Source organism: Rhinolophus sinicus, chromosome 5 (genome assembly GCF_057876585.1).
Source record: "Rhinolophus sinicus isolate RSI-liver-muscle chromosome 5, RSI-T2T, whole genome shotgun sequence".
NCBI classification, from domain to species: domain Eukaryota; kingdom Metazoa; phylum Chordata; class Mammalia; order Chiroptera; family Rhinolophidae; genus Rhinolophus; species Rhinolophus sinicus.
The window spans coordinates 17,641,496-17,659,939 of record NC_142505.1 but is presented as its reverse complement, the minus strand read 5'-3'; the positions used below and the strand labels follow the sequence as shown (position 1 = coordinate 17,659,939).

The following is an 18,444-nucleotide window of genomic DNA, read 5'->3' as shown; positions in this document are numbered from 1 at the left end:
TATAGGACTGGTTCATTTAAGCAGTGTAAAAAAAGACTATATCTTGAGTGCAGTTATTTTCTCTTCATTTAGGCAAAATTCTTAAATTGCAAATTGCCACAATTTCTAATTTAGATCGAAATTGGGCAGTGGGAGGTGTAGAGGAGAGTTGTTCAGAAAGAAAGCAAATAGATGGAGTAAGGCTGAATAATGATTTGGGGAAATCAGAGATGGTGCCCAAATGGTTCACTTCACTAGCTGTGACTATGTGGTCACCAACCTGATAGGTGTTTTAGACACCTCCTAAATTCAAGTTGAATTAAGGTTTTTACCTTAAAGCTATTTAACACTAATTAGTATATTAAATATTTTATATTTAGGAAACATAGATAGACTAATTAGTTGGGAGGAAGCTTTGATGAAGAAAAAGTATAAACAAAAGCAAGAGGCGTTTACATTTGTTTTTCCTCCAGGGATCACACATACTGTTTCCCCAAAAATAAGACCTAGCTGGACAATCAGCTCTAATGCGTCTTGTGGAGCAAAAATATAATATAATATAATATAATATAATATAATATAATATAATATAATATAATATAATACCGGGTCTTATATTAATTTTGGCTCCAAAAGACACATTAGAGCTGATTGTCTGGCTAGGTCTTATTTTCGGGGAAACGGCAGCAGTAGCTGATACACTCTTCTGGAGTATGGCTGCCAGTGGGGTTCCTGATGCCCAGCCCCCAGAGGCTCTTGGGCTGTCCCTTTACCACGCCTGGCCATACAGGCTTGATCCCCTGACATCCTTCTCCTACAGTACCCTTCTGTTTAGTTTCCACTGTTGTTTGCAGCCAAGAACACTGACTAATAAAATACAACAAGTTCACACTATAAATAATATGTTTAACAACTTCAGAAAGCCTTAGGTAGTGGGCCATTCGTAATGGCACAGACAGTAAATCCTACTATTTTTACTCCAGTATCAGTAGTCAACAATAGTCAACAACAAGAGTCTTTTTCCATCTCTAGAGGTTAAATGCCTTGAAGGCTGGAACCGTGGACTCTTCCAGGAGAGTAGACTCGTGTCTAGCAGAGACCCTTGCACAAATGAGGCTTTTGCTAATGAGCAAATGAATAAAAAGTAACATGTGATGGTACAGACAAAAGGAAAATGGAGAATTAGCATGCAACTTTTTCTAAAACTCTACTGTGAAATTTGATACACAAGTACCTGAACCGACAACTGTTACCACAAGGATTTTTTTTCCAAATATTGATGAAAAAACTCTTTTATGTACCCTGTTTCTTTGCCCAGCTTTTAATCCAATAATAACTTGTCTGCTTATGTGCAGTGACCTTGCTTCCAGGCATAAGGGTGAATTTCTCATGTCTATTATTTTAGGTGATGTTTATGTGCAATCTTTTTCTTTAGCTCCTTGTGGATAAAATGTCTTAACAACCATAAAATCACATTCTAAAACAGCTAAAAATCAGTACATTCACGGGTCTTTCATCCATCCCCACTTTCAGCAAGATCCAGCAAAAATATCCCAAACAGATGAAAACCTACTTGCTTTGAAGACACACAACAAAGAAACTGAAAGAAAAAGAAAAAACAGCAAAACATGTGCCAAGTAAGAGAAAGGTAGGTTTCTGCTTATATATTTTTTAAATCATAAAAGATTAATTCATTATTATCCCATGATCTCTTGAGTCAGAAACTCAGGCATCTGATTATTCTATAAAATCAAATTGATGGCATTCTTGGGGAGATAGTTGCCTGGTAACTCAGACTAAATTGTTGTCTTTAGATTCCTCTGGAATCGTGTGCCTATTTTGGTTTTTCTGTTGAGCTCATTTATTTCACTACAATAAAAAAATTGAACAATTTTGGGGTAAAAATTCCACTGATAAGAAAGACTTTTCGTCCAGAAGATATTTTTATTAAGAAGTATATCTGTATTCATGCAATTGAATTGCTCTATTTTAAGGATTGTTACATGAACATATAAGAAAAGTAATGGAAAAAAAGGAATCAACATGTAAGGAAAGGAAAAATGCCCACTGAGAGGAGGTCTCAGATTGAGATGTATATAATTTTGAGGCTGAAAAACACTGTCTTTCTAAGAAGAGAAACTAACCAGCATCTCATATAAGATTGAAGTATAAATTACCCAGTTAAGAGATGCTTTGTAAACTCCTACCTCTTCCCTGAAGAGAAAAGTGGTGCAGGTAGGTTCTTACCCCCCAAGCTCAGAAGCCCTGAATTCTCCTGAATTAGTGATCTAGTCACAGATGTGTTTTTTTTTTTACTCTGCACTAGACAAACGAAAGTAAGATAATGGTACTATTTATGATTCTTTAGGTTATAGGTAAAAGAACCTGAGTGAGAGACCTTACACAAAAGGGAAATTACAGGAGCACTGACAAAAGGCTAACCAAATAGCTTGGAAATGGGTAGGAACCAAGGTGTTGGAGGCTAAGAGGCAGGGGCCACAGAAAGGTCGAGAAGGAGAAACAGACTAGCAGGAGCCTGTCATGTGATAAATGAACTGCAATGAGCCATTCTCTCTCTGTATTATTCGCTCAACATTCCTAATCCCTGGAGAGAGTATCAAATTGGCTGAGTTTAGGTCACACGCCTGGGTCTGTTGTACCAAGGCAGTGAGAGGAAGGGTCTACTGGAAGGAGCCTCCACAAACCCCTTTCAGCTTCCATGATGGAAGGGCAGGTACCTAGATTTACAGTCATATCAAGACTGTCCACAACAGAGTGGCGGGGAGGTTATTTCCAAAGAGAAACTCTGGTGCTATTAGGAAGGGAGAAGGAATGCTAGGAAGCCAAAAAATGTCTAATGTTCACCATTGTCTGAAATTGGGTTCCCAGAAGCAGAGACTGAGGCAAGCATTCTTAAGAGTGAGACACACTGAAGTTGTGCATTCAGGAGAAACGTCTAAGAAGGTGAGGGAAGCAGGATAGAGGAGGGGAAGAGGCTAAACAAAGATGAGGTTTCAGTTCAAGTCTTATTTCAGCCTGATCCCATAGGGAGTTCTGGAATGTGACTGATACCACAGAGCTGTTCCCTTTTGAAGCAAGGGAGCTCAGGTTTTGCATCCTTCTGTCAGGCAGTCACTGGCTGCATTATGCCCTGAGGGGAAATATAGCCTCCCAGATATTTCCCAGTAAGGTGGCTCCATTGACCAAGGATAATTCTCCAGAGAAAGGTACAAGTTGGAGCCATGAACAGCAACACTTGCAATAGCTGGGGATGAAGGCACCAGTATAATACAGAGGATCAGGGCAGAACACCAACAGTGGCTACACCAGCACAAAAATACAGGCAACGTACTTGGATTTGACTACTAAGCCCAGGGCTTCCCATCTGGAGACACGTATAAGAATCCTGGGCCCACCGTTAATTCTACAACAGATCCAATGAAAGGCATTGATTATTTATTGTGTGACTATGTCACTGGAAAAATAATGTAATTAACAGAAAGATACCAACAGACAAGCTAAGAAGAGGTAAAATTTTCTTTAAAAGAAAAAGATGTGGAAACATGGATATATTTGAAGGACAGAGGCTAAAAAGAGAGGGGATTACAGGAAGGAGATAACTGGGGGGAAAAGAAACTAATGGACAATGCATTTGAAGAAATGTATCAAAAAAGATTAAAGAAGCCTTATAGACCTAAAGGGGAATTTATGGATAAAATAATTAGTGATTTATACATAGAAAACTAAGCAAACAAAAAAAAGAGGCTATTGTTAACACCAAGAAAAACAAAAGGTTGTAAAAGAAAGGAAACACAACTATGATCAACATTTACAACATGAGTAAATTAAACAGCATTACAAATTAAACAGTAAAAAAACAGCATTACTCATTGCATTATAATTAAAAACATTAATATGAGTAAACATTCTACATTTTCAGTGATCTAAATATAATATGAACAAATGAAATTTGTAACAGCTATCTATTTCTATCAATTTATCTATATTTATATCATCTATATCTATATATCTATCTATAGAGAGAGACAGAGACAGGGAGAGACAGAGAGAGAGGTATTAAGGGAAGTGGCCATTAAATAGAAGTTGATTCTCATCTTTCATCAAGGGGAGGTATGCTGGGTATTTGCTTGTTTGCTCTCTAATTCACTCCCTGCCTCTCCCCTCTTGGACTCCGATTGCACAGGGCTACTTCTGTAAACTACCCAGACCTTGATGACTGGTTTCTGGCTGAGTTCAGCTCATGGAAATGCCAGGAAATTGGAGGGTGGGAGTGAAGGAGATGCCAGGATATGTCTTCTTTTAACTCTGTCTGCCTTGGGCAACATCTCTGGTGGTGGCTATTTCTCTATGGCTTCAGCTTCCTCTGAACATTCTCTTCCCTCTCCTGCCAAGCTATCCTACCTGGGTTGTTGCTTCCTCTGATGGCCTCTGTGAGCACTGCCTTCTCCCACTGACCTGCTGGCTCTGGAGGTGATAGTGGTTTCCTACAGTTGCCAAACTTAGGGTTGCCTCCCCGTCCCCTGGTTATCCTTCCAGATCTTCTGATCCAAGGTTTCTCAACCTCAACACGATTGACATTTCAGGCTGGATGATGCTTTGTTGTGGGGGTTGTCCTGTGTATTATAAGATGATTAGCAATATTCATGGACAGACTCTACCCACTAGATACTAGTAGCCTCCACTCAGTTGTGATAGCAAAATGTCTCCAGACATTGTCAGAGCATTGGGAAACGTTCCCTGAGGAGCGAAATCACCCCCAATTGAGAACTACAGTTCCAACACCTTTACAGCTATATTACATTTTCTCTATTAAGTAATCTGATGAGGGTTTTATTTCTCTGACTTGAAACTGATTCAGACAGCTATAAATGATGTCTAAATTTGACAAATCAAATAGTAACATAATAAGCATATTATTTAGAAATATGCAACCAATAAAAGAATAAACAAATAAAAGTATTGAATGCAGTTGTTTCTAGAGAATAGAATCATAGGTCAAGGAGGGATGATTTTGAAATTTTTACTATTATTTTGCTATATAAATATGTGTATATATGTATATATATATATATATATATATATATATATATATATATATATGGCTGATAAAAACAATATATAGCTGATAAAAACAAAATACTAGGAAAAGAGAACATGAAAGATTTGGCCATTCTATTACCAGGTAGAAAGTTCCAGAGAGAGGCTCAAAATTCTTATTCTCAGAAGAAATTAAAGAAATGCTCATTCTGATCATTTGTTTCTAATCTCATCTAAACCATATTCCCTTATAATTTACCCAGAGGCAAGTGTGGCAGTCATCTAGCTTGAATCATATGTTTATTTCTTTTTCAAGATTATTCCAGGCTGCCTCCTCCCTAATGATTCTGGGTGGAGAACTGGCTTGCCTGGTTGTAATTATGTAGTAGTCAGAGAAGATAGGAATAAAACATTATAATAAAGATTATATGAACACTGAAATAACGTTAGAGTCCCTGGATCTGCATGGGTTCTCTCCCTTCATAAAAGAAGGGGTGGAGGGAGTTCAGGTCTTGCTTTGCTGGTATGTGTCAATGCTCCTTGTTTTACTAGCATGTCTTTCTCCAATTTCCATCCACCCCTATCTCCCACATATTATAATCTCTAGCTCCAACCCATCTTTGCCTCCCCCATCCATTGCAATTTAAACAACGTCTTGGGACTGAATCCTTGATTTACTTGACTGACTAATTGTGATTATGTTCCAATTGTTTTGGAAATGCATCCATCTGACATATGACCAAATAATAGAAGCCAGTTTTCAACTCTCCAAAACATAAAAAGATGAAAATGTATGAACATATGAATAAATATATATACAAATATATATTTTTGTATCTATATGTTTATATATTAAATACATATATGTATGTTTCAGTATACATTAGTATCACCATATATATTTCCATGTAAATAGCTTTTTTCTGACTAAAAAAGTAATGAAAAATCAGACAATACAAAAATATTTTTTAAAGGTAAAAACCGTTAATACTTTTACAATCCAATGATGACTACTCTATGAGTCAGTATTAATTTCAGCTATAATTACCAGGGGATAAAATATTTTTAAATAGTAAATAAGGAAGATGTTTCTCTAATATAAGATGTCCAGAGACAGACTGTTTATAGCTTGTATGGTGGCTCCAAAGTCATCACAACCCATCTATTTCTAGCTCTCCACTCCGCCATATTTAGGGTGTGGCCCTCATTCTCATGGTCCAAAGTAGCTGCCAGAGCTCCAGCGCTTACATTCACATTCCAGGTAGCAGATTGAGGAAGGAAACAAAAAGGGAAGAAAGGGCACATACCAGATATTTTTTAAGGTATTTTCCCCACACCTGTCACGCAATACTTTTTATAACTCATTGGCCAAAACCGACTCACACAGCTACACATAGCTTCCAGGGAATGTGGGGAATATAGAACTTTTAGCTAGGTAAGGGAGCGACATCAGTGGAAATGACAGAATAAGGACCTCTGAAAATCCACTCCTCTGTAAAAGTAAGTAATGAGAACACATGCAAAAATTATCAAAATCTTTTTCAGAATGCTGGCTATAAATCGAAGTCTTACAATAATCCGAGAAGCATTTATTCAAGAAAAGTGGCTGAATCCTGGTAAGAACAGTGAGCTTTGTGGCATGTTAATTTACCCTATTCACATCTCCCTCTCCCCACATGGAATAAAAGGGAAAACATTACTACAGACCTAATATAAATAAAAAGAATTGGAAATATTATGAACAGTTGTATGCCAACAAATTATATAACCTAAAAGAAATGGACAAATTCCTAGAAAGACACAAACTAATGTAACTGGCTCCAGAAGCAATGGACCATCTGAATAGAACTATAAGTAATGAGATTGAATTAGTAATCTGGGCACCAAGGAACCAAGTTAAAGATCAGGGTTCTTATTACTAAGGAAGAAGAGAAAGATTACAGGGGGCTCCTGTCAGTCTCTGCCACTGCCACTATTAACACTTGGGTGCCTTTCTCAGAATAGCACACATATGTAACTTATCACGTGGACCATTTGGTAGTCTAAGCAGTTAGGTTTATTGGAAATCAAAAACATAAGAACGTTTCAAAGAAAATCTAAGTCACTCACCAAGTTTACTACCTTGACAAATTGGTGATTTGTCCATAAAGAGACAATTTTGTGTGTGTGTTGTTGTTTTTTTTACCTTGTTTCCACCAAGGTCATGTGAAGGTTCTCTCTGAGAGAGCTCATCTAATCCCATAGCTCCATTTACCAAATCGGTGCTGATTTCTCTAGGATTTCATCTCCAGCCCAAATCTTTCTCTTAAGCTCTAGAGTCTTACACCTATTGGCCTCCTGAACATCTGCAGTTGGATAGTCTGCAGGTTTTTCCAATCCAACATGTCTAAAACTGAATTGAACGTGGTCTTCTGATTAAATTATTAAATCCCTTTCTAGGGTACTCGTACGACTAAAGCTACTGACTCTGTGCATGTGCTGTAGGTGGAAGCTAACATACAATTGTTAGGTCAAACCATATGAAATTGCCAGATGTGTAGGGCAAACACTTGAATATCTGCAGTTTTTCATGGTTCAACCTAATTCATCACACCCTAGGTCAAAGCATTTTAAAGTAATTTATAGACATCCTGACAGATTGTCTTAGGTAATATAGAATGCCATTATACTTAAGTAAAAAGTCATTATATTTATAAAAGATGTCATGTTTATGAAGTCACTTTACTTAGAAAGCTTCGTTCAGGGGTTCAGTTTGTCACTACACTTATATAATCAGAGAGATTTTACTGGTAATGTAGCCCCCAGTCAGTGATCACCCCACCAGGAGTTCTTCTTCTTCTAGTTTCCCCTGATTCTGCCCACAGTGATTCTAATCTCTCACAGAGAACTGGAAAGAACTGAAAATGGCATGAGGAGAAAAGACAATCAAGTTGATGAAATCAGTGAGTTTAGTTTTTGACACAATTCAGGTCAATAGGTTTTAGTCAGATATTGGCTATAATCTCTCAGGATAAAATATGCAAAATGTGATTTGTAATACATATTTCCCTTGTTAAAAATAACATTGAGGTGACATTTACATTATATGAAATTATTTTAAAGTGAAAATACAGTGGCATTTAGTACATTCATAATATTGTACAATCACTACCTCTATCAGGTTCCAAAAAATTTCCTTCGTTCTAAAGAAAACCCTTTGTTTATAAGCAGTTTCTCCTTGCTCTCCTCAGCTCCTGAAAACCACCAGCCTTCCTTCTGTCTCTGTGAATTTGTCTATTTTAGATATTTCCTATAAATAGAATCAAACAATATGTGACCTTTTGTGTCTGGCTTTTTTCACTTAGTAAAAGGTTTTTGAGGCCATTCATATTGTAGCATGTATAAGTACTTCATATTATGTTATGGCTGAATAAAATTTCATTGTATGTATATACCATAATTTATCTCTTGATCTGTTGGTGGACATTTGGGCTGTTTCCATTTTTTGGCTATAATGAACAGTGCTACAATGAAAGCGTATATGTATTTGTTTGAGTGCCTATTTTCAATTCTTTTTGGTATACAGCTGGAAGTGAAATTGTAAGGTCTATGTTTAACTTTTTGAGGAGCTGACAGTTTTCCACTATGACTGAACCATTTTGCATTCCCCCACCGTGTATGAGGGTTCCAATTTCTCTATATCCTTGTCAACAACTTGTTATTTTCTGATTCTGTTTTTGGGGTTTGTTTTTTGTTTTTTTAGATTTTATTGGGGAAGGGGAACAGGACTTTATTGGGGAACAGTGTGTACTTCCAGTCAAGTTGTTGTCCTTTCAGTCTTAGTTGTGAAGGGCGCAGCTCAGCTCCAGGTCCAGTTGCCGTTGCTAGTTGCAGGGGGCACAGCCCACCATCCCTTGTGGGACTCGAGGAATCGAACTGGCAACCTTGTGGTTGAGAGCCCACTGGCCCATGTGGGAATCGAACCGGCAGCCTTCGGAGTTAGGCGCATGGAGCTCTAACCACCTGAGCCACCAGGCTGGCCCCGGGTTGTTTTTTTTAATATAGCCATCCTAGTAGGTGTAAAGTGATACCTCATTGTGGTTTTGATTTGCATTTTCCTAATGACTAATGATGCTGAGCATCATTTCATGTGCTTGTTGCCATATGTACATCTTCTTTGAAGAAATGTCTATCCAAGTCCTTTGCCCATTTTAAAATTGAGTTGTTTGTCTTTTTATTGTTGAATTGCAAGGGTTTTTTATTATATGTATATTCTGGATACTAGCTCTTTATCAAGTAATTTCTCCCATTGTCTAGGTCGTCTTTTGATTTTTCTGATAATGTCCTTTGATACACAGAAATGTTTTTTATTTTTTTATTTTTTATTTTTTTTAAACTTTTATGTATTTTAAGTGTGTTTTTTCCAGGACCCATCAGCTCCAAGTCAAGTAGTTGTTTCAATCCAGTTGTGGAGGGCACAGCTCACAGTGGCCCATGTGGGGATCGAACCAGCAACCTTGTTAAGAGCACCGTGCTCTAACCAACTGAGCTAATTGGCCACCCAGAAGTGGTTTTATTTTGCTGAAGTCCAATTTATCTAATTTGTTGTTATTTGTGCTTTTGGTGTTATATTTAAGAATCCATTGCCAAATCCAAGGTCATAAATATTAATCCCATGTTTTCTCTTAAGGGTTTTATGATTTTAGCTCTTACATTTAGGTTTTGGATCCATTGTGAGTTAATTTTTGTTATGTGGTGTGAGATAGGGATCCAGATTCATTTTTTTGCATATGGATATTCAGTGTCTCAGCTCAGTTTGTTGAAGAGAATATTCTTTGCCCCACTGAATGGTCTTTACACCTTTGTTGAAAATCAGTTGGCCATAAATATGTAGGTTTATTTACAGACTCTCTATGCCATTGATTTATTATCTATCCTTATGTCAATATCACACTATTTTTGATTACTGTAACTTTGTAGTAAGTTTTGAAATCAGGAATTTGAATTCTCCAACTTTGTTCTTTTTCAGAATTGTTTTAGTTATTCAGGGCAGGTAATTTCCCTTTTGCTCCAAAGCCAATTTCTGCTTTCATCCAAGTGTGTGACTGTTTCTGGATCATTATGGGTGCCTCTAGCCATAGCGGTATTATTCGGAATAATGCCAGACCTCCAAACAAGATCTTATTCCTCTAAATAGAAGGAGACATATCTGGGTCTTTGTGAAACCACATTTATTTTATGAGGGGGGAAAATTAAGTCAAATGAGATTTATGTTTCAGTTTTTTGGTTGGTATCACATAGGTGAAAACAATTCATGTATGAGCTAAAATAATTGTATAAATAGAAGACACAGAAGTCCATTTTCTCTAGTCTAGAAACCATGCTAAGTCTAACATGGTGGACACAAAGTCAAGATTTGAACAATATCCGTGCTGTGCAAGGGTTGTAAAGGCATACGCATCTGAACAAAAATCTTATGGGTATACTTTTTGTTACTTTTGCCTCTCCCTTTCTATAGCCCATCTTGCCTTTTCTTCCTAACTGCTTTCCTGATCCTATTCTCACACCTCCCTCTCTGAACATCTTTCCATCCTCCTTCTCGTTCCTGGCCTCCTCTTGCCCTGCCTTCTCCTCCTTGCCCTTCAAAACTCCCATCCCCTCACTGACCTCTGTTTTAGGAAAACAAGTTCATTAAATTCATCCTCAGAAAGTGGTGTCACCAACTCACTCACTCTTACCACCAAAATACTCTTAGCCCAGAGTGTTTATTTGTTAGCCCAACAAGTAGCCAGCAGGTGAAGTCATTACAGGTTGTCTAGGAAAGAAAGCGATTTGAGTCCCTCTGGGTTTGCTGTAAAATTGCTCCAAGGAGCTATGGTGCATATATTTTGAGACGACCTAGGGCTCTGTTTCAGTTTGCTCATTTTCTTTAGGGCAGAACCTGGTCCATCACGTCTGGCAGGGGATGTTTTAGAGGAGGATCTAGGTTGGTTCCTTCTGGTCCCACCTTAGTCAAGTGCTGAGGCTTTCCTTTTACCTCCTCAGTGGATCCCTCTGGACACCCAAGTTTTCACTTTCTGCATAAGCTATTGTGCCAGGTGTTGTCCACACGGGGTCGTTTTCTCTGAATGATCAGCGTGTTTGTGTTATCTGCTGCCCATGATTGGCTCCTCACCGACTCCCATAAGAGGACTCTGACATTGATGTAGATTCCCCTGTCTTGTGGCTCCCCAGGGGTGAGGAGGGCTGCCTGCAGTTGGGGATTCAATTGTTGCAATTTCCTACCCAAAGCACTGGTGGTTCTCAACCAGCTGCCTGGGCTGGTTTAGACCACTACTCCTTTTCATTTCTCAGCGACAGTAACTCTTACCCACGCTTATTAGGTTCCGTTTCTATGTTTTTAAATCAGTCCCTGTATATTTCTAGTAGGTATATTAAATCGTGGCCCAGTAAACACAACTCGCCTCGATTTTAAAACAGTTAAGAAAATTAGCTGACCTCACCTACCAAACATCACTTAACTATAATAAGAAAGAAAAGCCTGCAGCTTTTTCTTCCCCAGAGAAGGAAAAAAAACAACAAAACCCATGATTGTAATACATATTATAATAGCACAGCAGCAGCATTTAGGATTTTAAAAATTATATTCAAGTTTTTTCATGTCTGACTTATTTCACTTAGGATAATGTCCTCAAGGTCCATCCGTGTAGTAGCATGTGTTAGCATTCCCTTTCATTTTAAGGCTGAATAATATTTCGTGGTATGTATATATTGTATTTTGTTGATGGACATTTGGGTTGTTTCACCTTTTGGCTATTGTGAATAATGCTGCTATGAACATGGGTGTACAGATATTTGTTTAAGTCCCTGTTTTCAATTCTTTTGGCTATATCTAGAAATGGAATTATTTGTTCATGTGCCAATTCTATGATTAACTTTTTTTTTTTTTGAGGAACCACCATACTGTTTTCCACAATAGCTGTGCCATTTTACATTCTCACCAGCAATGTACAAGAGTTCCAATTTCTCCACATCTTCATTCCTTGTTATTTTTGATTTTTTGATAACCATTATAATGGGTGTGAAGTGGTGTGTCGCTGTAGTTTTGATTTGCCTTTTGCTAATGATTAGTGATACTGATCATTTTATTGGCCATTTGTGTATCTTCTTTACAGAAATGTCTATTCGAGTCCTTTGACCATTTTTAAATCAGTTCGTTTGTTTTTATGTTGTTGAGTTGTAGGGTTTCTTTATATATTCTAGACACTAATCCCTTACAGATATGATTTTCAAATATTTTCTCCCATTCCATGTGTTGCCTTTTAACTCTGACAGCGTCCTTTGATGCATGAAAGTTTACATTTTAATGAACCAATTTATCTACTTTTTTTTTCCTTTTGCTGCCTGTGCTTTTGGTATCATATCCAAGAAGTCACTGCCAATTCCATTGTCATGAAGCCTTTCCACTATGTTTTCTTCTAAGAGTTTTATAGTTTTAGCTCTTACATTTAGGTTTTTGATCCATTTTTAGTAAGTTTTGTATGTGGTGTAATGTAAGGATCTGATTCCATTCTTTTGCATGTGGATATGTAGTTTTCTTCTTCTACCTTTTTAACTTTTTATATTTAATTCTGGCTTATTTGAAAATGACTTCAAAGTTTAATATTAAGGGTTTAAACTGATTTTGTTTTCAAGTGGCTAATCCATTTTCCAAAGCAACATCTCCCCTTTCCCCAATTATTTTGTAACATCTTTATTGAAATATATTTCATATACCATACAATTCACACACTGAAAGTGTACAGTTCAGTGGTTTTTAGTATAGTCACAGAGTTATGCAACCATTACCACAATTTTAGAACATTTTCATTACCCCCAAAAGAAACCCTGTATCCTTTAGCAATTACCCCCAGCCCAGGTTTCCCCAATCACCCTCGCCTCAGGCAACCACTAATCTTTCTGTCTCTGTAGATTTGCCGGTTCAGGACATGTCATACAATAAGAATCATACAATATGTGGGTTTTTGGTAACTGGCTTCTTTCACTTAGCATAATGTTTTTAAAGTTCATCCATGTTGTAGCATGTGTCAATGCTTCATTCCTTTTTATAGCCAAATAATACTCCATTGTATAGATATACCACATTTTATTTAGCCATTCAGCAGTTGATGGATATTTGAGCTGTTTCCACTTTGAGGTTATTATGAAAAATGCTGCTATGAACATTTATGTTTAAGTTTTTATGTGGACATATGTTTTCAGTTCTTTCGAATATATACTCGGGAGTGGAACTGCTGGGTCAAATGGTAATTCTATGTTTAATCTTTTAAAGAACTGCTAGACTGTTTTCTAAAGAGGCGGTCCATTTTACATTCCCAGTAACAGTGTTAGGATTTCTGCACACCCTTGCCAACACTCATTATTATCCTTTTTATTATAGACCTTCTACTGCGTGTGAAGTGGTAGCTCATCATGGTTTTGATTTCCCTGGTGGCCAATGATGTTGAGCATCTTTTCTGTGGTTCCTGGTCATTTGTACATCTTCTTTTATCCAATTATTTTTTATGTCTCCTTTATCATACCTACCTGTTCCATTCCATTTGGCTGTCTACTCTTTCATCAGTCCACACATTTCTTCCTTTATTTTGTATGTTTTAACATCTGATAGGACTACTCTTTGAACTCCACCCCCCTTCATTTCCTCTACTTTTTCTGAATTGTCTTCGATGTTCTCTCTTATTAACTTATTGGGAAGAAGTTTAGCAATTGACACATAATCATGCTAACAAGATAAAGACGATTTTGTTTACATCGGTGTCCTGATGCACTTCCTGTGTGTTCTAAACCTCCAGTGGTGATTTATACTAGAAATGGTGTGTATGTAGTTTATGATTTTAATGAAATATTGTGGTGGCTTTCCCTTTAGAATAGCAGTTGACACACATGAAAGTGTTAACTTGAGTCAGCTGATGCTAGGAGATAATGCTTGATTTACGGTAAGAGGTTTCATCTAAATATTTCTCCTACTTGTCCCTTAGCGTGGGTAATTGCTTACTAAACTATTTTCTTTGCATACATTCCAATTTTCCAGTATCTGATTAATCTTGACAAATGGGATTCTCCATGGAAACAGTGGAGCAAGATGCTACACCTTCCAAAAAACATAAAAATAATGCTCTCTTATTTGTTGCCTAGCAGCAGTACTCCTTTTTATTCACAGAAATTTATTTTTGCTGATTAGTGTGACTTTGGCAGGGGAAGAATAATACTGTTCTCTCAACATTCAAAAATTGATAGGTCAGTTTAATCTTATTTTTTAAGACCCAAGTGAGGTTTTCATAACCCTAAAGAGCACAAAAAACATATACACAAGAGCGTAACGCATATTAAATATAAAGGCAGAGTGAGTACTATCAGAAAGGAAGCTTCACTAAGGATCTTTGATGACAAAGGGTTTTTGATTAAGGGACACGCTAGATGAAGCTGCTGCAGCTCTCAGGTGGTGTGGATTCACATGGCATTTATAAGGCTCAACAGGAGGTCTCAGTCCACATTTCATTTTATCTTCCATTCTGGTTGGTCCCTGTGGTAGACAGTATTTTTTGTTCATGATTCTTCCGTCCCCACCCTTGACATGGTTTACTATGGATGGAGTACACTTCCCTACCTCATTCACTTTGGGCTGGGTCTATAGCATGTGGGTAGATATAACGTATGCCATGTCTTACCACAGGGTTTATATGAATTTCTGAAATTTGGCTTGACCTCCTGCCTTTCTGCCATTTGCCATGAAGAGAGAATGCCCCGGGTAGCCATTTCCCACCTAACCTGGCTCCAGGAAGGAGAAACAAGTGGAGCAGACCAAATTATAAGGCCAAGACAAGCCTGGCCAAGCCACATGCAGGACACAGACCAATGAGAGAAAAATAAATGTCTGTTGTTATAAATCACTGACCTGTGGGGGTTGCTTGCTATGTAATATTATTGCAGAAAAACCTGAGTAATATAATCATTGAGAAACTAACTGTTTTTGTGAATGCTTACCGTGAGCAATGATACAGACTTTGGATTGTGCACTCTGGGTTCCAATTAGCTGGTCTCCATCTTTCCAGCCGTCAATCAGATAGAGCAAAGTCCATTTGAGAAACCTACTAGCTTATCTTGAAGATGCTAAGTGTGTTCTTGAAGTTGAGTTTTTTGGGGTGTTTTTTTAAGTCTGTATTTATAAAGTAGGGACAGATATTCTAGGAATACTATTACTGGAAAAATCAGTTTACAGAACAGCTTGTAAGTTCTCAGGAAAATTTCAAAAGTGCACACTGGCAGCCCCAGAATTTCTGTACAGGTCGGCTGAATAACAATCTGGAAGGGAGCTGGGGTGAGCAAAATGCTTGACATTGCATTTGCATAAGCACTTTAATATAATTGAGAAAATTCCCAATTGGCCATATTAAAGAACCGGTTGGAGGAAAGCTGATGAAGATTATGTGGGAATCCTAAAGCCCCAGACTCCTAGGTATTCCTTGGCTCAGACTAATGTGTCTAGGGATTATATTAGTATATCTATAAATACACAGAGAGGACGGGAAGGATAGACACCAAAATGTTCATGGAAATGGTAAATGACAGTAGCTTAGTAGCTGTGTCTGCATGGGACTGATAACCAATTACCATCTTTGGAGGAAGTCCTAACCTTTCCTTGTATACCCTCCCTATATGTGTAACAGCTTCTCTGTTTTTACACTCAGTAGTCCATATTGAAGAATCTTTACCCTCTTCTTTGCATTTTCCATATTGTTTGAATCTTTTGCACTGAACCTGTATCATAGTTCCCACTCCCCCAAAGGAAGTTCTTTTCCACGAAGTAAAGAAAAAGAATCCTATTGACCTCTCCTTCTTCCTGCATCTCATTGTAGTCATCTACATGGTACTCCTCAAATCCCCGCATTTCAAAGAATTGCCGTACACATCATCCCCAGAATCCATAAATGTGTTCCTGGCCCACTCTGGAATAGCTTAGTAGAATTACCATTACAAGCACATTTTACTCGTCCACAATATTAAAAAAGAACCTGCATTCTATACCTTACAGGAAAAGAATTCTGTTTATGTTCCATTGTATGCAGAAGCATATTTTGCTGGTTTGAAAGAGTATAATGCATACAGTTTTCTAGCAATTTTCTTTGTTTCTTTTTACAGCATGGTCTTTGCTGTACTCTTGCTGATGGCTGCTAGATTTTAATTTGTTTCCCTACTTGATAACATTAGTGATTCTGATTTCAGTTTTTCATTTGTTTTGCTTTTGTTTTTTTCCTCATGTAACATTGGTGAAGGATCAAGGAATATGACACAAAGGTGGAATAAACATTAATTTTGTGCAATAAATAAATAACAATTGAAAAGTTGTACTGCCCCTTTGAATTCATAGTAACCTTCCAAGTCAACAAAATAAGTATCATTGATACCAACACATTTTCGTCACTTGATTCCTGGTAGACTTATGAACAATGCTGATGGCTGCTTTGGAAAAGTGGTCTTAGTGTAGAAATTAAATAAGAGAAAACCTCAAGTCATGACCATGACTTATAAAAAAAAATCTATTTGTCAAAGTGTAACATGCATAGGAGGGAATATAAGTGTACAGTGCAATGAATTTTCAGAAACTAAACTCACCCGAGTAACCAGCACCCAGATCAAGAAACAAGATTTCTTGCACCCCAGAAAGCCTCTTATATTTCCTTCCAGTCACTTATCCTTCTGAGTATAACCACTCTCCTGACTTCTAATTGAATAGTTTTGCCAGTTTTTATATTTTATTTAAATAGAATCATACACTATATGCTGTTTAGTTTTTTATTTATTTTGCTCAGCATTATGTTTGTGAGATTCATGCATTCTGTTGTCCATAGTTGTAAATTGTTAATTTTCATTGCTTTATGGTATCGCACTGCGTAAATATATCATGATTTATTTATCTGTTTGACTGTTGATGAGTAGTTGAGTAGTTTTCAGTTCTCCACTATTACAGATAGTGATTTTATGAATATTGTAGCTCATGTATATTATGGATTGAATTATGTCCTCCAAAAAGATATCTGAAGTACTAACCCCTGGTACCTGTGAATGTGAGCCTATATGGAAATAAAGTCTTTGCAGATGTAATCTGCAAAGATGACGTCCTACTTGATCAGGGTGGGCTTTAAGCCACATGGCTGGTGTCCTTATAAGGAGAGGAGAGACACAGAGACAGGGCACACAGGGAGAAGATGGCCATGTGAAGATAAAGGCAGAGATTGGAGCAATGCATCTACCAGCCAAGGAAAGCTAAGGATTGCTGGCCATCACTAGAAGCCAGGAGAAAGTCATGGAACAGATTCTCCCTCATGGCCCTCAGAAGGTACCAACCCTGCCTACACTTTGATTTTGGACTGCTAGCCTCCAGAACTGTGAGAAAAGAAAATTCTGTTCTTCTGTTCTACCACTTAGTTTGTGGTACTTTTTTACAAACCCCTAGGAAACTAATACAATGTCTTTTGGAGAAGTTATGCTAAACAGTTACCAGTGAGTGATTTTACACTTACACCAGTGTGTGTGAGAGTTCCAGTTGCTCCACATCTTCACCAGCACTTGGTATTATCAATCTTTTCTATTTTAGCCCTTCTAATGAATGTGTAATAGTATCACATTGTGGTTTTAATTTCCCTAATGACTCATGATTTTAAGCATCTTTTCAAATGTGTGTATTTACCAACCATATATCTTTTTTAGTGAAGTGTCTGTTCAAATCTTTTGCCCAGTTTTTGTGGGATAGATTGTTTCTTTATTTCTTTTTTCTTTTTTTTCCCCTAAAAATGCTATCTCTGTGGTAGTAGCTTCCAAGCTAGTCCCCAATGATACCATCTGGTATTTATGTCTCTGTGTAATTCCCTCCCTTTGAGTGTGGGCTCTATTCTAATGAATAGTAGATGGCAGACGTGCTACTGAGATGAGGTTATAAAAAAACTGTGGCTTCTACCTTGTTTGGGTACTCCTTAGCTCTTTCTTGGGTGTGCTCTCTCTTGCTTGGTAGCTGTGTCTCTCAGTGCTTAGGCCCAATGCAAAGTTCTGGCTATCTTTCTGGGAAGCCTACTTGGGGAGAGAGGTCCTGGAAGAGAAGGGGCCATGTGAAGAAGAACTGAGGCAGCTCTGGGGATGAGTCATCTTGTAAGCATCACTTCTGAAGCCAACCAATGTTGGGTCCTCCTCCAGTTGAGTCTTGAGGTGACCCAGCCAATAGGTTGGTTGCATCCTGTGAGAAATTCTGAGTGAGAATCTCCTAGATAAGTTGCTCCCTGATTTCTAATTCACAGAAACTGTGAGATAATAAATGTTTGTTGTTTTCAGTTGCCGCATTTTGGCGTAATTTGTTTACAGTAATAATTAACTAAT

At 37.6% G+C, this 18,444-nt stretch overlaps 1 long non-coding RNA gene across 2 annotated transcripts in view; it reads left to right on the top strand.

Annotated features, from left to right (window-relative positions):
• LOC141567182 (uncharacterized) overlaps window positions 1-18,444 on the top strand; it is a 51,605-nt gene that overhangs the window by 20,474 nt on the left and 12,687 nt on the right. Inside the window, exons 3-4 of one of the 2 annotated variants that reach the window (XR_012489626.2) lie at window positions 1,513-1,627; window positions 6,583-6,653. This is a non-coding gene — a long non-coding RNA (uncharacterized LOC141567182). Of the gene's footprint in view, window positions 1-1,512; window positions 1,628-6,582; window positions 6,704-18,444 lie in introns of those variants that run through there. The other variant, XR_016021280.1, reaches the window with a different exon arrangement.